Raw genomic sequence first — 19,543 nt, forward strand, 5'->3', positions numbered from 1 at the left:
TTCCGAAGATTAACGAAGGTTTTATGGGTGTGGAACAGTGGCGGCTACTGGTCTGTCAGAGAGGGGAAGCTCATTTTCGGCCTACATCATAAAATTGTCTATTTATTTAAAAGTAAATTCTGCCCTACGTTCCTTTTCAAGAAAATGGTCTGTGACCCTGTCGTAACAACTAGGAGTCTTTTCAAGTGACTTGACCAGTGTCCTCTCAATGGCCAGCAGAGCTAGGCTGCTTAAACGGCCTTGGCCCATTGTGTTTCGGGTGTAGGACTTGAGTCGCTTTAAACAGGAGAAGCTCCTTTCTACACCTGCAGATGGTTTCATCAAGAGGCATGGCCAGCAGTACATTTTATTTGTCACAGCACTTCCAGTCAGCCAGCTAACTTTGTCATACCAGGAGAGCTGAAAAGACCTGTTATTTTTCCCTATCTTTTGCACTAAATCAATCTTAGGTGTTGATCTGCCCTGCTGTTTAATTCTAAGTTTTTCCTCGTAAGGAACACTTTCAAATGGCTTCGCCAAAATCAGGTCGACAATATTAGCACCGTCTGCCATCGTGCGCAGTTTCCCCCACGACGCTAGCCTAGCCTACTAACGTTATATGAATGAATGAATGAATGAAGGAATGAATGAATGATCTAAAAAAAAAATATTAAACTCTGTAAAACTGAAACAAGGAATGTGGTGTATAATTGTGTGAAATGTATGATGAAAATCAAGCAATTTCGCCAAGCAAATATCAAAGAAATAGGTTGCAGCAGTTTTTATTTCGACTGAACTTGAGAAATCCGTGATGGGACTGAGCGCGAATGGCTTCAGTGATTCCTTATAGTACAGAATCGCTGTCAGTCAAAAGGCAGTCTTTCGACAGACCCTCCAATCATCACGCAGAAGCTCGGAGTCCGGGCCAGCCCACTCCCCATTCACCCCCAGAGACGCTGAGCGTCCGTGGGCGGGACATAATCGCAGCGTTTATCCAATGACCGTCTAGTTTCGAAGCGCTGAAAAAAACCGTTCAAAGCAGCCCCATTGAAGTCAATGGACGCTGGGCTTCAATAGGGAAATGCACTGTGACGCTGCGGGAATGTATGAGAAGGAAATCGAGTCAGCCGACCTGCTATATGTAACTGATTCTGAACGAACTCGTCTTTGAGATGAACGTTTTCTAACGCATTTTTAGTCAATAAAATGTTAATACAATAGTACATATTTGACCATTAATTTTGTGACATTATAAGGGAAGCCGAGCTTCCCTTGCAGTCTTAAAGAAATCGCCACTGGTGTGGAACGGCATGAGGGTGAGTAATAAATGACAGAATTTTCATTTTTGGGTGAACTAACCCTTTAATAATTGTGGTCCATCAAAAATGTGCAAAACAAACAACTGTGGCTTGCTAGACACTACCAGAGATTGTTGGTTTTGATGCTACAACTTTGATGCTAACTACTTACATACTAATCTTACATATCGCACCTTTACTTCTGTCCGAACATGCAGAACCATCAGAAGGTACAGTGCATATAAAGTGTAATGTTGTGTTTAAAAGCCACAACTGGTAATACAATGAAAGGTACATGTATAAAATGTATCAACCCCTGAATCACTTCCCCAGCAGACCTCAGTACATACCACACCTTTCTCCATATTCCTCCAGAATTTTTTTGTCACCACGAATCAGCAAACACATGAATGAACCGTTTAGCCTCTAACGTATGCCCGTTTTCCACCTTCTCATCTTTCTCTATCCTCCCCCACGTCCTCCTGCCTCCACACACACTGCTGAAACAAACACAGAGGCAGAGTGAAACATTTTGAACAGTGGCCATCATTTGCAACTCCACCAACACTGACACTACCCACCACATGGTCCAGTCATCCACCCCGCTGATGACTGCCTCAGATGAGAACATATTCTAATTCTTCTGGAGATTTTGAAACTGTGAATTACACACTTATGATCTCCAGGCTGACATTTCTTGACCACTGTTTTATGTTTTACCTGAATAACATTAACTACCAAGTCAGCTGGAGAGGCTCACTCTGTTCACTCTATATTGCTCACCATCTGAGCAACTCAGCCAATGCCTTCTGCTTCTAAACCAGACTTCTCCATTGACAGTTTTTCTACTCACTACTATGCTGATAAATCAGTTCTTCATATTATCCTATGGTCCACATCTCATCTGCAAGTTCAGAACTTCAAGCTCAGTCTAGACCATTTTGACCATTTTCATCTATCCATCATCCATCCATCCATTTTTTTTTAGCAGGCATCATATGTTCCCATCTGCCTGTCCCAGTACTTGCTTTTAACATGATTTCTGTGCTTTATTATGTGTCCCTTTAGGTAGAAATAATATTAACATAAATCTAAACGCAAACAGATAAACAAAATCAAGATAAAAAAAAAAGTGAGTAATGCCAATGGCTTTGATGGCCCTCTTTTACATTATACATTACAGCTCTCTTCTGAGTATGAACTCTTGAACCAGAAAGCAAACCAAAGCCCTACCCAACACAGGGACTGTCATACATAATCATATCATGTATTGATTAGTATGCATGTTCGTGTAACACACATGAAAGCTCTGGAGGGGGTTAGACAGGTTTGTTTTGCCATCTAATGGAAACACATGAAAATGGGAATCAATGAAAGCTCCCCTAGGCTATAACTATGATAAGACAGACAGATATCAAGAGAGTTGTGGAAGTGTGGATATTGTTTTTCCTGGCAGGCTTACATGGACATGCTCCCCTCAAAGTTTTTCCTCCCAAACCTAACAACAGGACTGACGCCACAATAAGCAGAGATCAATACTCTCCACAACATGAAATATATCACTATACGTAACACAGAGCTTGATAAAACACAGTTACTTTACCAAACACTGAGGCTATTGCAAACACGGCATCACAGATACAATTTCAAACTGCACAGAAAGTGACAGAGTCTAATACTGTAACTGATACAACATAACTGATCGTAAAGGTGTGCTTCAGTATGAATACAGCACATAGAGCTTTGAGCATCACTATAGACATATTTACTGATTTATTAAAGCATATTTTACGTTATGACAACATAATCAGTAAGACATGTTTTATAGAGACCAATCCCATCTGCATGTATTAATTTATATTTTTTATCTTTCTTTTTATATATATATAATTGTAGTATATACATCAAGCATCACAAGACCACTAATGGAAATGCTTCCATTTGGTATCTTTACATGTATTTTGGGTGAAATGAAAATTCACCCTACATTATCTTTTTTTTTTTTTTTTTATATTTTGATCATATTGATTTATCCATGTGTGTTTATTTTATTTTATTTTATTTTATTCATTTATTTATTTGACTTTGTCAAAAACATTAAAATGTCACATGACATTCACATGAAATGACAGACTTCACTCTGGGGACATATGCCAGCTTCTACAATCAGCATAACAATTGTGATAAGTTGAATTAAAAAAAAATCATCATTTCAATTCATGAAAAAAGCACCACAGGTTTGTGTAAAACCTGATGATCATGTTCTCCAGCATGATTTGAGAATGATCCATAGAGCATCTTAGGCTTCAATGGAGGAAGAATATTGTGTCATGTGTCTGTCACATGATCAATGTTACAAATTAAGACTTCAGATGCAAAAGCCTCTAAGTGCCGTCTGAAATTTTCTTCTAAAATTAGCATTTTTATCAAGCTCATATGTTTGGTTCAGTAATTTCACTTTAATGGCAATTAATAGGTCATTTTCATTGCCATTAAAGGTGCACAAGAATGCTTTTTCACAAGATGTAATATAAGTCTAAGGTGTCTCTTGAATGTGTCTGTTAAGTTTCAGCTCAAAATACCCCATAGATTTTTTTTAATTAATTTTTTTAACTGCCTATTTTGGGGCATCATTAACTATACACTGATTTTTTCAGCGCGCCGCCCCTTTAAATCGCGTGCTCCCTGCCACACGAGCTCTCGATTATATTACAGCACATTTACAAAGTTCACACAGCTAATATAACCCTCAAATGGATCTTTACAAGATGTTCGTCATGCATGCTGTATGCATGCTTCACATTATGTGAGTAAAGTATTTATTTTGATGTTTACATTTGATTCTCTATGAGTTTGAGGCTATATGCTCTGTGGCTAACGGCTAATGCTACACTGTTGGAGAGATTTATAAAGAATGAAGTTGTGTTTATGCATTATACAGACTGCAAGTGTTTAAAAATGAAAATAGCGACGGCTCTTGTCTCCGTGAATACAGTAAGAAACGATGGTAACTTTAACCTCATTTAACAGTACATTAGCAACATGCTAACGAAACATTTAGATAGACAATTTACAAATATCACTAAAAATATCATGCTATCATGGATCATGTCAGTTATTATTGCTCCATCTGCCATTTTTCGCTGTTGTTCTTGCTTGCTTACCTTGTCTGTGCACAGATCCAGACGTTAATACAGCCTTTCCTTGTCTAATGCTCGAACATGGGCTGGCATATATGCAAATATTGGGGACGTACATATTAATGATCCCGACTGTTACGTAACAGTCATGTTATGTTGAGATCCGCGTGTTTTCCGGAGGTCTTTTAAACAAATGAGATTTACATAAGAAAGAGGAAGCAATGGGGTTTGAAACTCAATGTATGTCTTTTCCATGTACTGAACTCTTGTTATTAAACTATGCCGAGGTAAATTCAATTTTTCATTCGAGGGCACCTTTAAAGTGAAATTACTGAACATAAACATACAAGCTTGATAAAAATGCTCATTTTAGAAGAAAATTTAAGATGGCACTTAGAGGCTTTTGCATCTGAAGTCTTAAAAATTTACCCAATTTACTTAAATTAGTGAAATATTTCAGATATCCTGTATATAAATGTTGTCCACACACATACTTAAGCACATAAAATTCCTTCAAGCAGTTCATTACAGGTGCAACATCCAGTTAAGACATACACACATGTTTATATAGATGTGTGGGTCATAAGGTCAGTTATATAGATCATTAAAGCTCAGTAGCAGATGGCATTTACACACATCATACACACACATAGCAATACATCCACTGCATAAATAAAGCAATACATAGACAAACGTGTATGTGTGTGTAAATTTGGTCTTGTATTTTCATGGCAGATTTTGCATATCTTCCCAAAACCTGTGCGTGCATGTGTGTGTAAACTGAAGTCACATAACCCGTCCCTCACTTATTGTCCTGTCCCTTTACACTGCACCTGGCTGTTGTCATGGTGACCGGCCAGCTGTCGCTTTGGCGACTGCTCTCCTGTCACTTCAGAAGCTCAGAGCGCTCTCGTGCCGAACAACAGTGTGAATGAGAGACACAGAGAGAGATGAATTAGATATATAGAGAGAGAAATGGGAAGAGTAGCTAGAAAGATGGAGAAAAAGAAGAAGGAGAGAGGAGACCACATCTGAGAGGTTGGGGAAGGTTAAAGAGTCTGGCGGGAGGTGCTTAGAAAGAGAGAGAGAGAGAGAGAGAGAGAGAGAGAGCAAAGCAAGACAGATATGAGCAGATATATAGATCAGAGCAGACAGACAGGAGGACAAGTGCAGAAAGATGAATGGAGGGGAATGTGGAGACAATGAATTCAGGAACGAGAATGAAAAAACAAACGGAGAGAAAAGGAAGTGTGTTGTAGGGATGGGGGAGGGATGTGAAACCATGTCTCTCACACCAGTCACTGTGTGCGGTCTCCTAGCAACACTGTCTACTGCCGTCCACATCCCTCTCTGTCTGTCTCCATCTCTCGTCTTCTAGCTCAATGCTCACACTGTAGGATTCCAGTCTGCATGTGTGTACGTGTTCGCTTCGCTTTACTTTATCAAACACACTCAATCTGTTAGGGCTTTGCTATTAAAGCACACTCAGCAACTCAACCAGACAGAACTGTCATGGGATGGAGTCAAAAGAAGAAAAACACATGCTGGGAGTGTCACCCACAGGGAAATCAGTTGGTACATATACACCGCAGCACCTGTGTGTATATGTTAGCAGTGTGTGTTTAGCAGTGGGACTATTGATAAACCCTATTCAGGTACTACAATTGAGGCAAACAGTGCTTATACTGCAACAACAAAATTTAACTTAAATGGATAGTACACCCAAAAATGAACAGTGAGTCAACATTATTTACTAACACACGTATCCAAACCTGTTTGACTTACTTTCTTCTGTGGATTACAAAAGAATATATTCTAAGAAATGGTTGATTTTTTTGTTACCAGCAAATCATCTTCAAATTATCTTCATTTTGTTCCACAGAGAAAAGTAACGCAGGTTTGTAAACACATGAGTATGGGTTAATGATGTCAGAATTGTCATTTTTGGGAGGACTATGCCTTTTGCTAATGTGACTGCATCTTTAGCATATACTGCTTTGACCAAAAGAGGCACCATAAGGTCTAACTTAATATGTAGTGGATTTAAATTATCATGAAAGGGAATCATAGAGCCCTCTGCTATTTGAAATCCAATGATGGATAGCAGTCATCTACTGCATCCTTTGCAGCCTATAGCACTCAGAACCATGAATTGCACTGTGCAAATATATATATATATTACTATATATATATATATATATATATATATATATATATATATATATATAGTGCCCTCCACAATTATTGGCACCCTTAGTAAATATGAGCAAAGATGGATGTGCAAATAAATCTGCATTGTTTATCCCTTTGATCTTGTATTCAAAAAAATCACAAAAATCTAACCTTTCATTGAAGGAAAACAGTTGAAAGTGGGGGGGAAACTCACATTATGAAATAAATGTTTTTCTCCAATACATGTTGGCCACAATTATTGGCACCCCTAGAAATTCTTATGAGTAAAATATCTCTGAAGTATATTGCCATTCATATTTACATTTTTTTTTAGCACACCAGGGTGATCATGAACATGAAATTGTCTAGCCATGACTTCCTGTTCCACAGGAGTATAAACATGAGGAAACACAAAGGCCAAATTCCCTTAATCATTCATCACAATGGGTAAAACCAAAGAATATAGTTCTGATGTGCAGCAAAAGATTGTTGGGCGTCACAAAATAGAAAGTGGCTGTAAGAAAATACCTAAAACATTGAAAATCCCCATTTCCACTATCAGGGTAATAATTAAGAAGTTCCATTCAACTAAAGATGTTACAAATCTGCCTGGAAGAGGACATGTCTGAATCGTCCAAATGTGAAGTGAGGAGGAAAGTTTGAGTAGACAAAGACTCTCCAAGGATCACAGCTGGAGAATTGCAGAGATTATTTGAGTCTTGAGTCTCAGAAAGCCTAAAAAGAATGATCAAACAGCACCTTCATCCCCACAAGTTGTTCGGGATGGTGTCAAGAAAAATCCTCTGCTCTCATCCAGAAACAATCTCCAGCATATTCAGTTGTCAGACACGACTGGAACTTCAAACTGGACCGGCTTCTATGGTCAGATGAAACTAAATTAGATTCTGCATGAAGGAATGATCTCTGATCTCTTGTCAGGTGTTCTCCAAACTCATCAGGCATTATAGGTGAAGACTCAGAGCTGTTATCTTGGCAAAAGGAGGTTGCAAAACGTTTTGAATAAAAGGGTGAGAATAATTGTGGCCACCGTGTTTTGGAGAAAAACATTTATTTCATAATGTAAGTTTCCCCCCACTTTCAATTATTTTCCTTAAATGAAAGGTTATAATTTTGTGAATTTTTTGAATGAAAGATCAAAAGGATAAACAATGCAGATTTATTTTCACAGCTGCTTTTGCTCATAATTACTAAGGGTGCCAATAATTGTGGAGGGCACTGTGTATATATATATATATATATATATATATATATATATATATATATATAGTAAATCATGCAAATGATTTAGAAAATGAAAAGTGAGATTTCTTAAAATCCATTATTACAGGTAATCGAAAGGATAAAGCCAATTGGGGAATGTCATAGCCCCTTTTCCTTTAGTAGTAACACTCTTCTACTTCACTTTCGCTTTATTATTTTCACTATTCACCACCTAGTGATAAAGCTTATTGACTGTATTCCACAGTTCAAAGAGTGTGTAATTCATCCTGTTTATTTCCCCAGTAATTTAAATATGAAACTTTACACTGTAAAAAAAAAAAAAAAAAAAAAAAATCCTGTTAAATTTACTGTAAAAACTGGCAGCTGGGTTTACCAGAAATCAACTGTAAATTATTTATTTAAAAAATGTGATATGTTATGTGTAATGCAGGGACTTCTAAGAATATTATTTAAATTTTACTGTTTTTTAAATTATATGGCAATATAATACTTGCAAAAACCATACATTTGACAACACAGTAAAATGTGATGTTAAACCATTTTCAGTTTTTCATTGTATATTGTAAGGTAACTTACAGTTAAGCAATTAAGATGTTTTTACTATAGCATTTTACTGCATTTGTCTGTAAAAACAAAAAAAAAAAAAAAAACAAAACAAAAAAAAAACACAAAAAGTTTCTACAGTGTACAGTAATTTTTAAGCTGTATGTACGGAGGCCCTGTAGTGCACAACACACTGTAGTGTATGAAAATACGAATAGGGTCAGGTTTAGGTTTGGGGGAAGGTTTTGTAACTAATTACCAAATAATAGGTATGCAGTGTTTGTATAATTTATTGCATTTTTCAGTAATAGTAGTTATGGAGGATCCAAAATGGTCAATATTCATATTCATGCATTTTATTAATATTTCATGTTAATCATTTATGGCTTATGATTTATTAATATTACTTTTGATTTCCTATATTCATGTACTCCTACTCCATATATTAATCCTCATCATATTTTCAAGTATTTACTCTTTAATCTACTCCTTTATGGTTATTCTTTTTATGTATGCTTGCTATATTCAATAGTTCTTCAAAGTGTTCCAATGTGACTGGTTATGTTGACACGTTTGTGGTTAGATATCTTTTGTATCTTAGATTTTCATCTATCTTTGACATTTGACCAGTCACTCTGACCTAGCCATTACACCAACTATAACATAATGGATAAGTCTGTTTGACCTTTTCTTATTAGACCAAAACATAAGTTTGAGTGGGATGTAAATTTTCCTATCCTTATGGTATAAAACGGACTGGGTCTTTGATAGTTTAGCTTTTTCTTTGCTCTTCTTGCTTCTCACATTTCTTCTACGTCTTCTGCTTCTTCTCTTCTACCTCTCATTTCATTCTTAATTTTGTTCCTTCTTTCTCTATATTCTGATCTTCATCTTCTAGATACAATACTCTAGATTTTATTATTAACTATTAATTACTTAATTTGTTTGTTCAAATTTGAACTCTGACATAATCATTGCTGGACTGCCTGGATCTCATTGCCTCAAGATTTATTATTTATACTTCATAAGATCTGAAATCAATATATTTTAGCCTTACAAACATTTCATACATAAAACATAAAATAAATGTAATTTAGATTTTCTATAAATGACACCCATGTTTTTTTTCTTTGTGGGAGGCATAACTTGTAGTAGTAGTTGTAACTCATAGGAGCATTGCTTATAGTAATGCAAACAGACCCTTCTCAGTCACTGGCTTGGTGCCGTGGCCTTCTGTGCATGTGTATGCTCTGTTTGTTCATGGTGGCACACTGACCTGCTTTGATCGTGTCTTTACGTATAATGCTAACACGCTATGCTAATAAATCATATCTGCCCTCCCTTTCTCTTCTATGCTAAATTTAATACCACTTAAAGGTCACATGATATGTGTGTAAATAAATAAAATATTTTTTTAAGTGTTAAAATATTGTGTTTTATTTGGATTTGTAGCTGTACTTAAAAGTAAAAAGTAAACTCTTTTTAGTTGTTTTAGTGTTTCAGTCTACATTTACATTCACACTGGTGTTCATTTATTGTTATTGTTTTAATTCTAATTATAATAATGAAGACAAAAGTATATTACTGTTGTAAATTAGTTTGTACTGTAAAATATATTATAATTATAATCATTTTATTTTACACTACAAGTCTTAATTTCCTAACTTTCAAAACGGTCAAAATCTCAAACTTTTAATATTTCAAATCCTCAGGCTTTTATTTTGGCAGTATACTGGCAAATGCTGTAAGCTTCTGTCAAACATGCAAATGTGTTCCAAATGAGTGGAGTGAACTGAGGAGAAGCACCACCAACATGGAGCTGGAATCTGAAGGATCTGGAGAGATTCTGCATGAAGGAATGATCTCTGATCTCTTGTCAGGTGTTCTCCAAACTCATCAGGTATTATAGGAGAAGACTCAGAGCTGTTATCTTGGCAAAAGGAGGTTGCAAAACGTTTTGAATAGAAGGGTGCCAATTATTGTGGCCACTGTGTTTTGGAGAAAAACATTTATTTCATAATGTAAGTTTCCCCCCACTTTCAATTATTTTCCTTAAATGAAAGGTTATAATTTTGTGAATTTTTTGAATGAAAGATCAAAAGGATAAACAATGCAGATTTATTTTCACAGCTGCTTTTGCTCATAATTACTAAGGGTGCCAATAATTGTGGAGGGCACTTGTGCAGCATAAGCAATGACATACATACGGGAGAACAAGACCAAGGGAAGATAGCGAGGGAAGGGCATAAAAAAGGACTTAAAGGTCCCGTTTTTCGTGTTTTTTTTTGAAGCTTTGATTGTGTTTATAGTGTGCAATATAACATGTGTTCATGTTTCGCGTGTAAAAAAACACAGTATTTTTCACATAATTTACTTATCTGTATACCGCTGTTTCCACTGTCATAAAAACGGGCTGATGACTTCCTTGTTCTATGAAGTCCCTCCTTCAGAAATACGTAACGAGTTCTGATTGTGCCAGCGGTTCCTGTGTCGTGATTCGACAGGAGCTTAGCACACCTTCCCCGGAAAGGTCACGCCTCTTACCATAACGTGGAGATGCATGCGCTCAGTGTTATTGTAAACATAGTTTTACATGTGGATTATAATTTTCGGGAACCAAGTTAAACATAAATTGTAACCATTGATCTCTAAGTACAGCGTCCCTGGGAAGGCCAAACAAAGGTGATTGGACTGCAGGATGAAAATAACAGCGTTTCGACGACATGGCGACAAACACACTCTACAAACGCAACTCTTGCTCTTCTCCATGGGAGCGCAACAAGACCACGCCCCCTTTTTTTGTGTATTCCTGTGGGCGGAGGTTAGTCAAAAAACTGTTTTAGTGACGTCATTAAAGAAGGAAGTAGAGGGATGTAGTCCAAACTGGCCGTTCGATGTAGGCGACTTCTGTTAAATAAAATATCTCGCTTGGCATTGAACTTTGAGCTTTAAAATTTTACAGATTTTATTTATACTCTAACAACAACATTACACACTAACTAACTATCACGAAGAACGGGACCTTTAAACTCAGCCCTAGTCTGTCAGTTAACAACACTTTAGATTTGTGTGCTTTTAGATTTGTAAGAAGTCATATATTTATGTTTATTAAGCAATAGTCCTCATGGGAAATGTTGGCAGCTCTCTATAACACAAGTGACTTCAGTTTTTACTATCCTTGTGGGGACATTTAATCCCGACAATTTAGGCACAACTTGGCCCACACACAAATACACATACCTTCACCACAGACCAAAAACACACTCCATAAATGATAAATATTTAATGAATTCTGGACTAAAAATATCCTGCTTTCTCTCCATCTCTATCCAAACTGCTATCTCATACATTAAACGTATCGTGTTACGTATTAACGTAGTAATTCTGCATCTCTGGGAATCTAAAACAAAATACCATGGCACACAAACTGCAGTCTGTCTGTCCAGCAGAGTAACACTCCATAGAGAGGGAAGCTGTGTCTGATTGCACCGTCTGGAAAACACCCATACACACAAGCAATCACACACTGAGCACTGCAGCAGACTGCCAATTAGTGAAGAACTGTGGAGGAGCAACCGCTTCCTTACACGCAGCACTCATCTGAACATGTGTCCAAGTGTGTTTTGTTGAAACAAAGTGCACCATCACTAGGAATTACCAGTATTTGCCTTATTCTGCAAGCTGACAAAATATATTTCCTTGTCCCGATTCTAAATCACTCCTCCCTTCCACTGCTGTTTCACTCTGTTCTCCTCCTGTTTTCTGCATCCAATTTTCACTCTCTCTCACTTTATTCACGGAAGCACTCGCTGACCTCCTCTCCCCCTCCTTCTCGCTTCACTCCTTCCCTTGTTCTCTCTCTTTTTCTCCTAGTTTGCCCTTGGCTTCATGATGCTCACTGGAATCTGCAGTAATCAAGGTGACATGCTACATACACATGCATGTCGATACATATGGAAACATGTAAAGCAAACACACTCACACGCGTCCTGCAAAAGCAGAATTGCGAAGACAATATAACTGAAAAAGGAAACACAATCTGGCATTGTAACATCTGTGTGTATTAGCGCACACCACACCGAAAAACCTTCTTAAGACATACATTAATGGGGCCTTCAACTCAAAAAGAAAGATTTGGATTTTAAAAACAATGTGTGTTTGGGGAAGGAGCACAGACATCATGCCTAAACATATGTACAAAAACATAGTGTACACAAACACAGCACACATGCTGAAGTTGGGGCAGACGGTGGAGTAATGGACCACTTCATATACTCATCCCTAGGGAAGACTTTGTTTTGAGTATTGCTTTGTATATGGTGTAAGTGTGTATTCTTGCACATCTGTTTCATGTGCTGAGTATATAAGTGAACAAAAGACTGCCCGTCTGTGTGTGCATCTGCATGTGTGTACAGAGGTAAGATGAGGACAAGGAGGTGGGTGCTGTGATGAGAGAAGTAAAAATATTTTCACTGCTAGGCTTACCGAAATTGGACAATTGGAGATTGGAAAAACGCTGCCGGGTCTGATGAGTGCTCCAACATTCAGATGGTAGGGTCAGTATTTGGCTTAGACAACATGAAAACAAGGATCCATCCTGCCTTGTATCAACGGTTCAGACTGCTGGTGGTGTAATGGTGTGAAGGATATTTTCTTAGCACACTTTGGGCCCCTTAGTACCAGTTAAGCATCATTTAAACACCACAGCCTACCTGAGTATTGTTGCTGACCATGTCCATCTTCTGATGGCTACTTCTAGCAGGATAACGTACCATGTCACAAAGCTTAAATCATCTTGAGCTGGTTTCTCAACTGGTTTCTTGAACATGTCAATGAGTTCACTATACTCAAATGGCCTCCACAGTCACCAGATCTCAATCCAATAGAGCATCTTTGGAATGTGCTGGAACAGGAGATTCGCATCATAGATGTTCAGCCAACAAACCTGCAGCGACTGCGTGATGCTATCATGTCAATATGGACCAAAAAGGAATGTTTCCAGCACCTTGTTGAAACTATACCACAAAGAATTAAGGCAAAAGGGTGTCCAACCCGATACTAGTGAGGTGTACCTAATAAAGTGGCCAGTGAGTGTATATATGTGTGTTGTACACTGATCAGTCATAACATTATTACCACCTTCCTAATATTGTGTTGGTCCCCCTTTTGCTGCCAAAACAGCCCTGACCCATCAAGGCATGGACTCCACTAGACCCCTGAAGGTGTGTTGAGGTATCTGGCACCAAGATGTTAGCAGCAGATCCTTTGAGTCCTGTAAGTTGTGAGGTGGGGCCTCCATGGATCGGACTTGTTTGTTCAGCACATCCCACAGATGCTCGATTAGATTGAAATCTGGGGAATTTGGAGGCCAAGTCAACACCTCAAATTCATTGTTGTGCTCCTCAAACCATTCCTGAACCATTTTTGCTTTGTGGCAGGTCACATTATCCTGCTGAAAGAGGCCACAGCCACCAGGGAATACCATTTCAATGAAAGGGTGTACATGGTCTGACACAATGGTAGGTGGTACGTGTCAAAGTAACATCCACATGGATGGCAGGACCCAAAGGTTTCCCAGCAGAACATTGTCCAAAGCATCACACTGCCTCCGCCGGCTTGCCTTCTTCCCATAGTGCATCTTGGTGCCATGTGTTCCCCAGGTAAAAGCAACGCACCCGGCCATCCACGTGACGTAAAAGAAAACTTGATTCATCAGACCAGGCCACCTTTTCCATTGCTCCGTGATCCAGTTCTGATGCTCACATGCCCACTGTTGGTGCTTTTCGGCGGTGGACAGGGGGTCAGCATGGGCACCCTGACTGGTCTGCGGCTATGCAGCCCTATACGCAACAAACTGCAGTGCACTGAGTGTTCTGACACCTTTCATATCTTAACTTCTTGAGCAATTTGAGCTACAGTAGCTCGTCTGTTGGATCGGACCACACGGGCCAGCCTTCGCTTCCCACGTGCATCAATGAGTCTTGGCCGCCCATGCAGTTTTGGAGATGCTCTGACCCAGTCGTCTAGCCATCACAATTTGGCCCTTGTCAAACTCGCTCAAATTACGGTTGCCCTTCTAACATATCAACTTTGAGGACAAAATGTTCACTGCCAAATATATCCCACCCACTAACAGGTGCTGTGATGAAGAGATAATCAGTGTTATTCACTTCACCTGACAGTGGTCATAATGTTATGCCTGATTGGATGTGTGTATATAAAGTGCAAAGTAAATTAATTTTATTCATTTTATGCAACAAATATTTTTACATTTATGGACAAAATTTAAATTACATCTTACACTTGAATGTATAGATCTTGCACACATTATATACACACTCATTTTTTCTGAAAAACTGAAAAACACTTTAGATTTATAATCATTTTTTAAATATAGATTAATATATAATAGATTAAAACTTTTTTATAATATTTATTTTTCTGATATATAAGTTTAACAAGCCAAAACCATAATTTTTAGGTACCCCCTGGGTTACATGCACTCCTGGATGGGAATCACTACCATAAATAAAGCAAAGTGGTAACCTGCTCTGCCCTAGTTGTGAAGGACTCCCCCGGTTCACAGCAACACAGTGGCTGCTTCTGACAGATGCCAGATCCAACCACATGATACTCCTCCAGTAAAACAAATCCCCCAAATATTTAGTGCAGAACACACTAATGCTTAGACAACTATTCCAAAAACCTCTACCTGTCTTCCTTGCTAAAAGCATTGGACTCTCTGACCTGAAAGTGTTTCTATGTTACACTGCAACAGATATGACATATTGTGCAACCAAGTGGAAGACTTTTTACGTAGCAGTAGCTATTTTGGACCTAGAACACACAACATGTGTGGTGGTAATTCTTCTGTTGCTTTTAAATTCCTTCAGTAGAAACCAGGTCCACAAATCAAACTAAAACCATGAAAATTTAATGTCCCCCTTCTTGTTTCCTCAGTCTGTATACAAGCTATGCTCTATTGAATCTGAAACATTGATGTTGCTCGTGAGGGTCCCCAATGACGCTGGCCTCTCCTCCATGTTCTTTCTCTTCCATTCTTTTTTTATTTTCTGCCTGGAGTCCTGAGCAAAACATGTTCTGCATTCACCAGATTCAGTGTGCCTCTCTTTATCTACAATACCTCCAAAGACAGACTAAGGGCGGGTTCACACAGAATGCGCTTTTGCTGTTAAAAACGCAAGATGCAGGTCAGTGGAATAAAAACAAAGCACAAAGTCTAGAGACATGTTTTTTAAAAGCTGAACTTTCAAATTGAGCGGCGCATTTTCAAATGCCATGTCATGCGCTGTTTACATTGAAAAACAATGGAAAAGTAGTGCAGTGGAATAAAATAAATAAATAAATGTGTTCTATCTGAACGGGCCCTAATTGTGGTTTTATGTATATGTGCAAGTGTGTGTACATATGAAAATCCACATATAGCTGCTGTCAGATAAAATCCTTAAAACTACCATTCTATCTGAGAGCACTACTTTACAGTGCTACATTAAAGCGTTATGCTTTACTAACCAAGTTATATTTTACATTAGTATGCTAAAGCACTTCACTAACAGAACATTACTGTGAAATACATGGATTGCTACTCTGCCAAGCATACAGTAAGCCTCAGTGCCTGAAGGGTTCATTCTAATGTACACCTAACCCAGCTTTCCCTTAATAATTCTGTCTTGCGTCACATTAGCGAACATTCATCTTTATTCATCACTTCTTCACCCACCCTTCCTACATCTCATTTGATTTAAGCCTAAAACAGACATCACACTGGTGCTCAGATGCAAACATGCCATAAAAATTCAATTCAGTCCTTTCAGGAAATCTACAGCATAAATCCTGAGCCTGGATCATCCAGACAGAAAGACAGACAGGACTAAAGCCCATCCCGAAAAATGAGCTTTACAACGGAACATCTGTCAAAGTCTAATCAGGGCCACACAAACATACAGTCTCTCCTTCAGTCCAACACACTGTATATTCTCCCCGGTTTCTATTCCTGTAAATCCTCAAGATCATTTGATGTTCTCTTTACCTTGTTCACAACTGCACTTCCATTCTCTTATTTTCCAATTACACAGTCTTTAAAACTATCTGCTCATTATCTTATTATGCTTATTCACCCTTTCTGCTCTTTGCTCATGTCTCTCTCTCTCTCTCGCTCTATCCCACATGCTGTTGTCATATGCTGTTTCATCAAATTTCAAAAACAAATTAATGGGAGCTGAGAGACAGAGTTGGTGAGAGACCGACATAGAGAGACAGTAGGTATTCTCTTACCGGCCACTAGAAGTCACTCTTATTGTGCTGCATGAATTTGAGTGAAGTTGCTATAGATTTTAGTTCAGAGGGTCTGTGGTGGCACTGCAAAGGGTCTAATTTTTGAGAAAAATATTATTACAATAAATATGTGAATGTAACATTTTCATTTTGATATAATACAATTATAATAAAATATATTTGTTTATATCATATAATATTAAGTTCATTTTCTAATAGTTAATTCAGCTAAATGTTTCATTGCCCCTCCCACATTGAAATGTATTAGCCTAGATGAACTAAAATGCATGTGCAAGTAAATGTTTCTGCAAATATATTGCTGATAGCCATGTAATGAAAGCATCATAAAGAATGTAGATTACAGTACAGTATTAATGTAGACATTACAGTACTGATGTAATTATATAACAGGCTTATAATGCAACACTTAATTTTATACAGTCAGCATATCTGTCTCTATTCCAACAAGGGGTGTCACCTGGACACCTGGTTTTGTTTGCATCCATCCATCTATCTATCTATCCATCTATCTATCCATGCACACACACACACACACAAATCTTAGAACACACCCATCACTTATTTAAATGCATCACTCCCAAAAGGGAAATACACATTGCTACAACTGCTTGATTAATTGAGGTGGATTGATTGAAGGTCTTGTCTTATGCATCCTGCACATTTTCAAATTATTTTTAATCCTGTATTGTAAAACGTCTCATAATGTGATAATGGCTCATTAATTATTACCTCCTGACTAACTGATCAAATTCGACTATTATTGTTTTAGAATTTTTCCCAAAAAAGCACTGTGTGAACGTTTCCACAACCCCCAGACAAGGTGGGGCTGGTCTCCTCATGTCTGCAGTGTACTCCAGTCTACTCCTCCTCGTCTAACTGGCTTTCCCCGCGCTCACCCCGCCTCTCTTGCTTTTAATTCGCGAATAATGTCTCCAGTGGTCATTCTAATTTAGTGCTATTAATCTTTACTAGGAATACACAAGACCGATCCGGAGACGTCCAGGTTCAAGCCACAGACTTACACGCACACACGCACGCAGACACGCCTCCCATCTACTATCACATCACGACTGTAATAAAATTGGCTGCAGTTGTAGCTTGTCGCACGTGCCATTGGCATTCTGATGCCACCTTCACGCGCGGTTCATGCAGACGTTACGTGAGACGAATATTTCTGGAGACACTCGCCGGTACAACAGACCAGGTTACACGACTAATCACACCAAAGCCTATGAATTACTAAAATAGAGAAAAAAAAGGTTAAAAAAAATGCACGCTTTTAAATAATTTCAAACGGATACTGAATATCTCATAAATCACCCGTTAACTGTTTATTTCCTAAACTCTAAAACTCTCGCGTGCACTCTACCTGAAGACGCTCCTCGAGACGCGTCACTTTTATACGCTCAAATGATCACAAACCCGCTCCCTTTACCCATTTACACTTTTACATTGCTTTAGGGACTCTGCCAGGTTTTGTGGAGGAAATATCGACGGTGTAATATCGAACAATATGTCTCATCCGAGACATATTGTTCGTTTTAAAAATTACTATCAGTGGCGACAGTGAGGAAAATACACTCCTGGTTTTACAAGACAACAGTTTTCATGGACAAGCTTTTGTCTCAAGAAATACAACACATGAATTAGGCAGTCAATGAAAACAATATTTATATATTGACAAACACGGTGATAGGCGGTTGGTCAATTCCTCTGTGGGAGATCGTATTGCTAGCCTTTCCTAGATGTTTGTAATTATTTTTCCAAACACAAGTCAATACCAATCGAGGTCGAATTTCGTCACAATTTGTATGATTTAAACATATCCGCCCTCAGTGTACACTGTACAGAGAACAAATGGTGCAAAATAGACTGACTTACATAAACGGCGTGAAGTCGAATTGCAGAGGACAAGTAGTAAAATCAGACAACAACAAATCCACGCCGGTCTGCTGACGATGACATTGCCCTCTTCATAGAGGAAAGACGAAGGTGACAGTAATTTCCAAACGTGTCATAAAAGATTAGATGAAAAAATGATATTCGGGGACACCGAGCATCAGTGCGCTGACGGCTGGCTGCTTTTTGTAAACAACATCCTCATCCCCATTCACCCTCCGCGCGGAGCACGATGAGAAAGCGCTTCGCTATCCATGGTGCAGTTCACTGCGACGTTAGGAAGAAAAAAAAAAACATCCGTTCAAAGCAGGCCCATAGAACCATTCACAAATGCAGTCTGTTGGTGCCTGCAAACTATAACCCCGAGACGACTTCACGATAATGAATGCAGAGTCCGCAGATAAACAGATATGTCGGCGGTGGCGGCGCACTTCGCGCTGATATCAATATTAATATTCTTGCTTTAGAGCTCCTCGGTCACCGGAGAAGCAGATGCATTGCTACTGACTCCGTTCTGATGCGCGACTCGCTCTCCTGAAATGACGCTGTATCATGCTGCTGTTTTTATGAAGGGAGACATTTTCTGCCCTCACCGTACTAAATATAAATTCCACCGACTGTTGTTATGCCGTTATTACGTTTACACTTTTGTGCCTGCCCTTGCCTCCACCTTTCTGACAGCTGATTCGACGAACGTATTTACAATTTTGTCCGCGTTCCCTGTGTGCAGACGCAAGCTGTCAGCGCGACAACATTTAAATCATATTCCATTATTCTCAAATTTATCTCTCTTTATACACTTTTATTCACTGTTTATCCTATATGAATTTCACTATAGGCATTTTAGGCACCGCCTGTCAGTCGTGATCCAGGTAACAGGGAACGTTCCCACAACTGTCACTAATGTTTTGCAAACGTTATGTAGCCTAAATGTTAAGATAAAACGTTTATTAA

General features: G+C 38.5%; 1 protein-coding gene across 3 annotated transcripts in view; it reads right to left on the reverse strand.

Annotated features, from left to right (window-relative positions):
- LOC125266967 (neuronal tyrosine-phosphorylated phosphoinositide-3-kinase adapter 1) overlaps positions 1–19,339 on the reverse strand; it is a 46,650-nt gene extending 27,311 nt beyond the window's left edge. The window contains exon 1 of one of the 3 annotated variants that reach the window (XM_048188134.1): positions 18,572–19,339. The gene's annotated coding sequence lies outside the window, so the exon portion shown is untranslated. Of the gene's footprint in view, positions 1–12,859; positions 13,632–18,571 lie in introns of those variants that run through there. The other 2 variants (XM_048188132.1, XM_048188133.1) reach the window with 2 other exon arrangements.
- Positions 19,340–19,543: the final 204 nt, after the last annotated feature.

Source organism: Megalobrama amblycephala, linkage group LG4, assembly GCF_018812025.1.
Source record: "Megalobrama amblycephala isolate DHTTF-2021 linkage group LG4, ASM1881202v1, whole genome shotgun sequence".
NCBI classification, from domain to species: domain Eukaryota; kingdom Metazoa; phylum Chordata; class Actinopteri; order Cypriniformes; family Xenocyprididae; genus Megalobrama; species Megalobrama amblycephala.